Source organism: Dreissena polymorpha, chromosome 8 (assembly GCF_020536995.1).
Source record: "Dreissena polymorpha isolate Duluth1 chromosome 8, UMN_Dpol_1.0, whole genome shotgun sequence".
NCBI lineage: Eukaryota > Metazoa > Mollusca > Bivalvia > Myida > Dreissenidae > Dreissena > Dreissena polymorpha.
Window position 1 is genome coordinate 15,197,087 of NC_068362.1, and position 9,904 is coordinate 15,206,990.

The 9,904-nt window shown below is 33.6% G+C and overlaps 1 long non-coding RNA gene across 2 annotated transcripts; it reads right to left on the reverse strand.

Annotated features, from left to right (window-relative positions):
* Positions 1 to 8,143: 8,143 nt before the first annotated feature.
* On the reverse strand, positions 8,144 to 9,153 carry LOC127841203 (uncharacterized). Of its 2 annotated transcripts, XR_008030756.1 has the most exons (4): positions 8,879 to 9,153; positions 8,622 to 8,726; positions 8,365 to 8,469; positions 8,144 to 8,214 (listed from the first exon to the last, which is right to left on the reverse strand). It is a non-coding gene; the product is annotated as an uncharacterized LOC127841203 (long non-coding RNA). The 2 variants fall into 2 exon arrangements; XR_008030755.1 differs by lacking the exon at positions 8,365 to 8,469 and having other exon boundaries at positions 8,153 to 8,211; positions 8,879 to 8,983.
* Between the last annotated feature and the right edge of the window lie 751 nt (positions 9,154 to 9,904).

The following is a 9,904-nucleotide window of genomic DNA, read 5'->3' on the forward strand; positions in this document are numbered from 1 at the left end:
TGTTATGATTATCGCCATGATCGCGCGTGACATACGTGTGTCAGCTAAATCTGCATGTACGCTTCTCACATCTAATACACACCAGTTCTCCTATATGTTTTTTTTAACACCCTTTCATTAAGTTCACATCTCGTATCATCTTAACCGCACTAAAATCCTCCATCTCACTCACTCTCTCACTCACTCATTCATTCACTCAAACACTCACTTACTCATCCACTTTTAAAAACTTCCGGTCCTAAGTCCACATTGTAAGTAGCATAGGCTCATTTTCAAATGCATCTTAAAAAGAGATTGCGCCAATGATACACGGTCGTGATAATTATAGATTTAGATTCTCATATTTTTGCGAACTTAACAGTGTTAGTTATGTAACGTACTCAATGATACACGATAAACGTGCACAACTGATTTCATTGCAATTTATTTTTACTGATAACATACAAACTCAACATTTTCCAATTTTCGTAAAATATTCTGAGTAACAAGCTATATGCGGCCGCCTAATGGTTCAGGGGCTACCCCGTGACAACAACACAATCTGTGACCGAAATGTCCTGTCGTCTATCATGGACTGAACTACTTTGATTTAATACATACACTGACTGGTTAAATACCGATGATACACCTGACGGTAGTATGTATGATCTGGAACAGTCAGCTAATTATCGAATGAGTGTAATTAATTAATGACACTTTGGCCTATCAGTGCATGCAGAAGTCGGCTGTATAAATAAATGTATACCTTGTAATAAGGCCAAGCCATTAAATCAAAGTTTTTTGTAAACATAAGGCCAAACCATGAACTTGTTCTTTTTGCAAATAAATTATTTTTCAAAGGTTAAATAGATAATGTTCAAATATTCATTACGTAACAGTAACATTAAGTTCTTGCCGTGCACAGCTTTGTTACTCGAGATGATAAATTATCCTTAATGATTGCTATCATACAGAATGAATTTTAATCTTTTTTTATCTATACAACAGTCTCTTAACGCTGAGTATTTGGGAATACCCTTAGCAGTTGAGATGGCTATCTCTAAGAGTAAAATTTTCACTGACTCTTAATCAAACTGTTTAAACATGATTGTTTAGATTAAATGGCGACCAAGGTTAAAAACAAAAGAATGTACACCAGGCACTTCAGAGTTTTGTCCTTTTATGTGTACAACAAAAAACAAACAAATTCGCGTCTCCGTTCTCTAACTCGTACAGTTTTCATCGTAAATGCACCAAACATGCTGTTTGTTCCATTGAAACACACGTCAAACAATTCGATAACCAGAAAACAAAAATGGAGTCAATGGCAATATATGTAGTCAATTTTATGACGCGTATATTTCCGTCCATGGCATTATTTTATTATTCTTAATAAATTAACAATATATATAGAACACATATCATGTTGATGCTTCAGAGTTGTGTACCTACAATCCATGAATCGATGTACCTTTTCGTTATGAGAGCTATTAAAATCAATTCTATTAGATAAAATGATGTATTAGGTCTGCTCAAATTAATTGTATTTGCCTTGTATCAATTTTATTTTTATGTAAACGGACATTTCCTGTTACTATGGATATTACTAACGTTAAAAAACTTTCGATACAAAAATCATTTTATTTTGCAAAAAAACTTAAGAGTCTTTAATATCATAACAAAAAAAGTAAACTCTTTGATTAAGAAACAAGCTCGTTATATGAAAACTGGTTTAAAATAAAAAATCTTAGTTTGAAACGTTTCGAATAAGGTTATATACATATCTATTATGTTCATGTTATATATATTAATATCACTGCCAGTTCGTGGAAAACGATCCAATTAGATCTCATTTGAAACAAATAAAGTGAAAATTAAATGCCTGTGAAATTTGAACATCTAGGTTTTACTTGCCCGGATTTGAGATAACGATACAAGTTTAATCCACAGTTGTAATTACTAGGTATATAGCTATATTAAACATTTTCATAAGCATTTCATATTATTTTTTATCTCAACACTGCATTTATTGGCTTTACTATGCTTTATAAATGAATATTAAGTCTTACGAGTTTTTTTACCACATTTTTTAACCGAAGCATTCATTTTTAGTGTAATTACATAAACGTGAGATATAAATCTTATTGATTGTAAATACAAATTGCAAGGAACACATTTTATTCTAGTTTGAATTTATCTGTATTATTTATGCCTAAGAAGTTCGTATAAAAACATCTGAGACATCCGCCAGCAAAGGTTTTAGAAATTTTGATATATATATACAAGCAGATTGTATCTGTTATTTTGTTTTAACGTCTATACTACTAATTAAAAAGGACCACTCAACAACTTGGTAGCTGTACAAGTTTACAAACTGACAGATGCAAACACATATCAGGAAGACACATCTCAATGTGGCTTGACGCAACCTACACACATAAAACAACACTTTCTGACAGGTATTGCACATCCATTACCGAGATACAGAAAAGAGGGACGTAACGTGTCCTTCGCACAATATATATTTGATGCATTTCATTTTTGTAATTATATGGTGTGATTTATAACACGAGTTGTCTGAACAGTTAGCATGATTGTCACTCTATAAATGTTTATCACAACCATAATGAATCGTGATTTCGTCGACTATATCATTTGGCATTAGCTGTCTAATATCTCTTTGGACATACATTCATGGACATTATATGCAGCGGAATAATAACGTCATTAATAAATGTGCATTGTTTTCAAATTTTGGAATGCAAACTTACGGAGATAATTGAATGTCAACCAATAACCTTGCAATACTTAAGAAATAACACAATGCATAATTTGCTAAAAAAAATACGACTACATTTTGGACAAAATTGAATTGAACATATATATTAATATTATAACTAATGCCATAAACATAGATGTTGTATAAATTGACAAAATGAAACACGTATGAAGCCTACAACTAGCTCTATAAAGCGTCATTACTACGCTATAATTTACTGGGCTCATGCCAATCAAAAAGTACAAATATCTTTGAGCAGCTCGCATCTAGGCTTACTTACGATGATATTTGAGGTAGAAATTATAGGCGTATAGTGTAAACGTATTGTCCATGAAAATCCATATATGAATTAAAATATAAATTTATGTTATATCAAGAATCAATTATAATTGTGCCCTTTTCTAATATAAAAATAAATATAATTGATAAAAGCAATCTCGTATGGCGAAACAATTGCTTGAGTGTTATCTTTGAATTAAAAATAAACTACTTGCTTTTTTAATTTTCCTTAAACATTTAATTACAAGTTTGATCGTTATTACTCATATTTTGGTTTTGAGTTTTCTTATGGGGCAGTAATTTATTCCGGATATACATTCCGTTTATATTTTAACATTTGCAATAATCAGACCTAGAGGTGATGAATTTGTATTAAACAACGCATAGAGTTCATGTGCCTGGAGATAAAACTGTCCGAACCTTGTTGATCAAATATTTATTAAACTTATACAGCGATTGATCTCCCGCTGAATCCGCATCTCCACAGGTTAAATATCGGGTACGCAAAAGCATGCGTAATAGTTCTCTACAAAGTTTGTGTCCCTTAGACCAACCCTGGCCATACAGCAGGTGTGAGATTAATAAAAACTAGTTTTACTAATTGTGTTTTCTGAAGGCACTCAGTTCCGAGCTTTTTAATTTGGTGTCATCAGACAGTGGTCCTTTACAATGTCTGGTCACATATTTTTTTTGTAGTAAAATGATTTTTGACTATTATAAAAACCGTGCTACTTTTTCTTATGTGATCGTTCGATGATCTACATTGTTTTATCACTTTACTTACCGCCGGAAGCGAGGGGTAAATCAATGCAATATGATATACACGAGCTTAATTTACCTGTGTATTTGATCGTTAGCGCTTGGCATACATGTCGCCTACCAGGTTATCGAAATTTAACGTGTTCAAGTTGGTTTAGGTTTTAGCGCATTCCTGCTTTAACATTGACTAAGAGGTTGCACACCACACAATTGCGAAGTGTATCCTATATACATTATAGATACGTGCATAAATAAAGTATGCATTTACTTTCAACCGTACTAAATTATGTCCTTGTTATGACTGACAAATGTGATATCGTATTAAAGATATCGTTCACGTCAAGTATCGGTTTTGTGAGGGGTGAATATGACAACATCCGGAGACAGAGCATATGAGAGCAATTTACAAGTGTTATCATAGTCATGTAGGCTTTTCTTCCTCCACTCTACGCGTGTTAATCTAGGGACATAGTTTTACAACTGGTTACTCGCTTAAAATGCAACCGACAGCGCTACTCATTTTAATTGCATATGTTTTACTTAGTCTATGTATAGGCTGTTATCATGGTTCATGGAAAGCTGGTCTAGTTTGACTCGAATAAAACTCTGGTATACTCAGTGCATCTCCGTTTCTAAGATATGTCGAGAAGTAATTAAGATATTCTTTTAAGTACAAATGGGTATACATTTGCACATGTTCATGGCAGAGCACTTGTTTATGTTACTGGCATCTCGTGATGGTCATGTTCGAAGTTTCATTTTACAGTTTGTAGTCGTTCCAGAGATCTGTACTTATTTTACGCAAAGATTGAAATGAAATTTATATTGGAATTTCATTGACCTTTGGTAATACAAATGATACACGTTTGCAAATAAAATATGATATAGGCCCAAATATAAACTTTTTTTAGACTAAATAAAACACATTTAATTTATTATATGGGCGTGTCAACGATCAAATTATCATGTTATCAAAGAAACATCTATATAGTTGTTATAGTCTATATAGTTTTTATTTTATTTTTAAATTAAAATTAAACAATCTGTAAAATTACCATGTTACCATGATTTGGGGGTTTTGATTTTATACTGAGATACACACAATTCTTAATTAAAATATTTTCTTTTAAATAACCTATGTCTTCATTAGTTATCAAATTAAGTAATGTCATACATGGATATATATTGTTTGAACAAGTTGTAACAAGGATTATCGAGATGATACATATTGTATGTCCCCGATTTCCTGTCAAGAAGTCAATTATATATGCGCAGATTGTGATGATGTTTAATTGCAAACCAATTAGTCCCCGAGCGTTGATGTATTTATCAAATAATCGATAGTGGGACGGGGGTCTTTGGTTTATCATGTCGTATCATGACATAATCATCATTTGAAGATTGCTCAAGAGTCGAAAAGTTTTCATGTGACAAGCCTGGTCTATCACTTAATTACAATGTGTTTAATGTTCTCCCGAATAATGATCATAACACTTAATATGATCGAAAGCGGTCTCTATATATACTGCGAGAAAAAAATATACATTTAAAAGTTATCATGCACCAAATTAAACTTAACATTCACCTTACAGTTGATTTTCGTCTTTCATTTGATCCTCATAACCTATATGTCAACTTGGATTATCAAGAGATACACTCGTCTATTATATGTCGTATGGAAGAGCATATTAACATCCAAAAACTTAGACCATTTATGTTTTTACCTACAAATCAATAGGCGTTTTTCTTTGCTCGAAAGTAATCGGCATACCGATTAGTATAATTGAAGGTTACTTCGTTTTCAAGTTATCATGCGAATTTTATGTAACACAAGAAAGCAATTGACAAAGCAGGTGGTTAAGATTTTCGAGAAAAATAGTATTTTGTATTGAAAAAGGCCATAGTATTAATTAATCCCATATATTTTGCATGTTTTTCTTTTAATGGATCAAATAGCTAATTATAAGACACTCGATTGCAAAAGTAGCAACTAATGAAAACACAATCATCACGGTACTGCATGTGTTCGCAAAAACGTGGAATTACGGCTTTTTTATGACCAAGATATTGCTAAGCAATGCAGGGTCATACAAAGAGATGACAATTCGGTATGAGCATAGCAAACTTTAAACACTTCCGTTTTGAACGAATGGTAAACTCTTCACGTTTGGGATTTCTGTTGATATGTTTATATTAATACCATGCAGACGAATATCAATATGTCCAAATCATTACTGAAAATATACCTACATGTAAAATATATGACCACATAAATATTCAATAAGGTAAAAATAAATTCCTTTTAGACATGCCATGCCATCTTCGTGCCACCTAATCACGTCTGCATCCAATTGCTGTTTCAAGTCCGAGCATTGTCGTTCAATGCGGCGGACACCTGTAATGCAAACATCCCCGGATTAGTGATTGGAATCGCAAATTGTGCTTACTTTATTTTTTAAAAATAATGAGTTTAAATTAATCAGAGCTTTTTTACCACAATATTATATTTCGTTAACTAGCATATTAGGCATTGCAAAATTTTGGGCGAATGATACATTTGAAAAGATATCTATTAATTTTGTTATTTAAATGTATTTTTATTCACACTATTTCAATAAAATGACAAGATTACATGAGCATGAATCAGTAAATATTCAAGGACACTGATTAATAATAAAATAAAATAATTGTAAATACTTTAATAATATTTTATGAACCACAAACCTTGTTGAAAAGCAAAGTCGGCCTCAGCAGTTCTCGTATCCGGACTGGATGCCATCTTATCGGGATCTTGTCTAAATGAATCATCTAACGCGTCGGCTTTATGTTTGCCAAACGTTATATGTGGAAGCGTTTCCTTCATCGTTTGGCCTGATACAACATCCCTTAGGAAACAAAATACTTGATTCGTAAGATTTATCCATAGCAATATTAAATCTATTAGATATTGTCCCACACATTAATGACTTGTATCATTTATTACCTCGGTTTATCAAATATAGTATGATGAGTTGATCCGTAAGCAAGAATTTCATAGAGCTGACATACAAATGTGTCAGTTTCCCCATGCCCCACGTTATTTTCCTCCCTCACGGCAGCCCACTCAAGTGTTTTCGTTCGTAAGTCCTTGTTAGCAATCTCTCGAACCTCTTTTGGACAAGACTTGCTGTGCATTTCAAAGACTAACAGTTGTGCTTGAAATGCGCTTTCCACCTTTCGAATAAAAGCAGAAGTATATGCTTCCGTTTAAATAAAATTGCTTTAGTAATACAAAAGTCATTGACGCACACATTAAAATAAGCAGTAAACATGAACATGAACAAAGTAGCAAATACATCCTCGAGTGTTTTTGTCGACTGATCAGCTAATGCAATATTTTATATCGGCAATCGTTTACCAATGCTCTTCCTCGCTTCGTATTCTTCAATGGAAGATATCACATTTTCATAAACACCGTAAAGCATCTGCTTGATGGCAGCAAAGTTTGTTAGAAAACATACTGCTTACATGCAATAATTATACTAGTGTTTCCAATATGACAACATAAGTCAATTAGTTGTAAAACATTTGTTTATTTAGTCATATTTGCAATGCTTTTGACGAACACCTTCAAGAATTCTTTGAAGTTTTAGTTGCTCCTGTCTTTGATGTTGGTATTCGTACCCCAAACCATGTTCACGTTCATTTGTGCTATTTACTATATCGTTATATTGTGATTGTTTTGCTCGTTGTTCAGTTGTGATTTCTGCATATTTAATTCCGATCTCGGGCGGTATTTGTTTAGGTTTCTCATCTTCTTGATAATTTGATGTTCTAAAATAATGTTAAATAATTTCATTTTTTTTATTGATGTTTCAACAACATGGTATTTGAACATAGTCAATAATTTGTATTATGGATACTTAATCTCATCAAGACTTTAAGAATATAATGAACATACGAGAAGTATGACATAATTATGTTGAGACAAACGAAACTGTCACAGTTAGGTCCACGTTTGTCGAAAATAATGTACCGTTTGTTCTGAAACAATGGATTGTACTACAGCTTTTTACCTAGGAATTCATGCTTGTACACTATCGTTCGGTGCAGTTGACTTTTTTGGGTTGTAACGAGAATGACCAGCTTGAGTGTCTCCCGGTGTCTGCGGATGGCTGTGCCTACCTCAAGTACACATACAATCGATATCATTCACAATAAAATAAGCTGGAAAGTGCTAAACAAGTCCAAAACTGTGACAACTATCTACACTTTTGTCAAAAATAATGTAACGTTTGCTATTAAACAATGGATTGCACAACAGCGTCTTACCTATGAAATCATGCTTGTACACTATCTTCCGCTGAATTTACTTTAGTGGGTTGTAACGAGAATGACCAGCTTGAGTGTCCCCCGATATCTGCGGTTTGCTGTGCCTTCTTCAAAGTACACATTCAATCAATATCATTCACAATAAAGTTAAGCTGGAAAGTGATTAACAAGTTCAAAGTTGTAACAACTAGCTCAACGTTTGTCAAAAATAATGTAACGTTTGTTCTGAAACAATGGTTGGCACAAAAGCGTCTTACCTAGGAAATACTGCTTGTACACTATCTTCCAGTGCAGTTGACTTTGGTGGGTTGTAACGAAAATTACCAGCTTGAATGTCCCCCGGTGTTTGTGGTTTGCTGGGCCTATTTCAAAGTACACATAGAATCAATATCATTCACAATAAAATAAGATTGAACAAGCTAAACAAATCCAAAATCGTCACAACTATCTACACTATTGTCAAAAATAATGTAACGTTTACTCTTAAACAATGGATGGCACAACAGCGTCTTACCTATGAAATCCTTCTTGTACACTATCTTCCGGTTCAGTTGACTTTGGTGGGTTGTAACGAGAATGACCAGCTTGAGTGTCCCCCGGTATCTGCGGTTTGCTGTGCCTTCTCCAAATGACACATTCAATCAATATAATTTACAATAAAATTAAGCTGGAAAGTGCTAAACAAGTCCAAAGTTGCAACAACTAGCTCAACGTGTGTTGAAAATAATGTACCATTTGTTCTGAAACAATGGATGGTACTAAACATCTAACCTAGGCAATCCTGCTTGTATACTATCTTCCGGTGCAGTTGACTTTGGTGGGTTGTTACGAGAATGACCAGCGCGAGTGTCTCTCGGTATCTGCGGTTTGCTGTACCTTCTTCAAAGTACACATTTAATCAATATCATTCACAATAACATAAACTTGGAAAGAGTTTAAGAAGTCCAAAACTGTCACAACTAGCTCAACTTTTGTCGAAAATAATGCACCGTTTGTTCTGAGACAATGGTTGGCACAAAAGCTTCTTACCTAGGTAATCCTGCGTGTACACCAATTTCCTGTGCATGTGACTTTGGTGGGTTGTAACGAAAATGATCAGCGTGAGTGTCCCCCGCGTTCTGCGGTTTGCTGTTCCTACACCAAAGTAGACATACAGTCAATATCATTCACAATAAAATTAAGCTTTACAATGCAGATGTATCATTCACTTCATATCTATATTAAGTATGTGACAATTCTGGACAACACTCTGGGTTCTCACTGTATGCAGCATCGCACAGGACCTCATAAATTTCGAAATACACAACTGATAATTATCTTTATTCATCATTTAGAATAAAGGCTTGTCCCCCAACAAGCAACATGTATTTCAACATTATCAGCAGCATAGAGTAAATCTTAATAGAATACCATACCAACATATCATAGCATAACATAACATATATAGGAATGTATGATATTAAATAATACATAATACATACCTTACTACATATATTAACAAATTTGTACAGTTTGTATGCCATTATCACCATTGCGGGGTCATTATAAATAATCGACCCTTACGCGAGGGCCGATTTTTTATGATCGGTCCTAAGAATGTGTGCGCGTTACGTTCATCTGGAAAAAATGGCGTTCACATTCAGTCTCAGCCACAAATCAACGAAGTAATCAATCATAATTAGATTATTTAATGACAGGTAGCACGCAATTTAAATAATACAAATATCGATTGAAACTGAAACTCTTCTTCACATTAGATTGATGCCTCTATTTGAGCTTTAACATGATTCTCCAAAC